At 38.2% G+C, this 1,593-nt stretch overlaps 1 pseudogene; it reads right to left on the bottom strand.

The window, feature by feature from the left end:
- Window positions 1-1,266: 1,266 nt before the first annotated feature.
- LOC111734658 lies at window positions 1,267-1,385 on the bottom strand (annotated as a pseudogene).
- Window positions 1,386-1,593: the final 208 nt, after the last annotated feature.

Below are 1,593 nucleotides of genomic sequence, written 5' to 3' on the forward strand. Positions count from 1 at the left end.
CACTAGAAACTGCAACCTTTGCAATTATTTAAATTTATGATGAAAAATTTTAGATGTCAATTTAAAAACATATGTGGAGTACATAGCTGTTTTTGTTTTATTGTATTTTTTTAATTCTTAGAGAGAACATGCAAGCAAAAATGTTTAAAGACCCCTAGCCCAAAGAAGAAAGTCATCTCTGATTTTAACAAGAACCCTAGATGGATATATAACCTCCCCCTCCCCAACTAGAATTATTAAAAATTAGCTATCTTTCTTTTATTATTACTCATTATTAAGGCACAATGTATCTCTGTTCATTCAGCATATCACATTATAGAGGTTTCCAGAAGTAAAGGTCTATATACAAGTTATTCCAGGTATGGATACATAAGTGAAGAGGAAACTAACATCTATTGAGCATTTATTATTTGCCAGGCTCTACATAAATTATCTTATTTCTTATCTTAATTCCTTACAATTATACTTCAAGGTACATGGTATTATATTGATCCCATTTGTTAGCTAAAAAACAAAACTGATACCACCTGTGTAGGTAATATACTTACACCCATATAGCTTAGTATGCAGAACTAGAATACAACCCCAAGACTGTTTCACACCAAAGCCTATGTACTTTCTATTCTCTGCACTGCTTGGTTCAGCTTTCTTATATCTCAGGCCTGTATTTACATGTATTGAGTCCACAACATGCAATTATTCTGGTACCTACAGTCATAAGACTTAGTTCCCCTACAATCATCCACTGACAAGATAGTTAAACTACATAGCAACCAATGGTGCACCAGCGCCAGCCACACCAAACAGATGACAGCACAAAGATAGGTAAAGGGCTACCTGGGTTTACCAGGTGAAATCAGCCCTGACTATACCTAAAACCATAGCGTTTTTAGAACAACTGAAAAGGATAAACCTGCCCAACCTCCTCATTTTTCAAATAAAGAAGCTAAAGACTACGAGATTAACAATCTGCCAAATGTCAGTTACTGACTGGGCCAGAATAGAACACCAGTCTCCAGAATCTCCTATATTTCAATGATTTTGATGAGTGTGTGAATGACTGACATAGTTCTGCTTTCTGTTTTTTAGAATCTAAAAGAACTTGAGGTGGCTTCACACATACAATCTCCAGAGCCAGGGTGGTTTCAAATAAGAAATTAAAGGTTCAGAATAAATCTGTGAATTTCTGTTAAATGATTCCAGTTAGGCGAGACAACCCTTGGTTAACCTCACAGATTGCAAGGACCTTGTCAGTTTACAATCCCTTATTTTTTCCACCTAGTCTTCCTAGGTGGTCTCCCATCCAAGAACTAACCAGGCCCGACCCTGCTTAGCTTCCGAGATCAGACAGGATCGGGCTTGTTCATGGTGGCATGGCCGTAAACTGATTCTTGTTCTGATACCTGCCCTGCTTCTCTTCCTTTTATACGTCATCATCCACTACTTGCATTTTACCAGCGGGGAAGGCTGCATCTCACGGGGCATACAAAAAATTCGGGGATCTCGTTAAATTGCAATCTGTTTCAGTAGGTCTGGGGTGAGGGCCAAGATTCTGCATTTTTAACAAGCTCCTAAGTGATGCCGGTGTTGCTG

Source organism: Pteropus vampyrus, unplaced genomic scaffold, assembly GCF_000151845.1.
Source record: "Pteropus vampyrus isolate Shadow unplaced genomic scaffold, Pvam_2.0 Scaffold3059, whole genome shotgun sequence".
NCBI classification, from domain to species: Eukaryota; Metazoa; Chordata; class Mammalia; order Chiroptera; family Pteropodidae; genus Pteropus; species Pteropus vampyrus.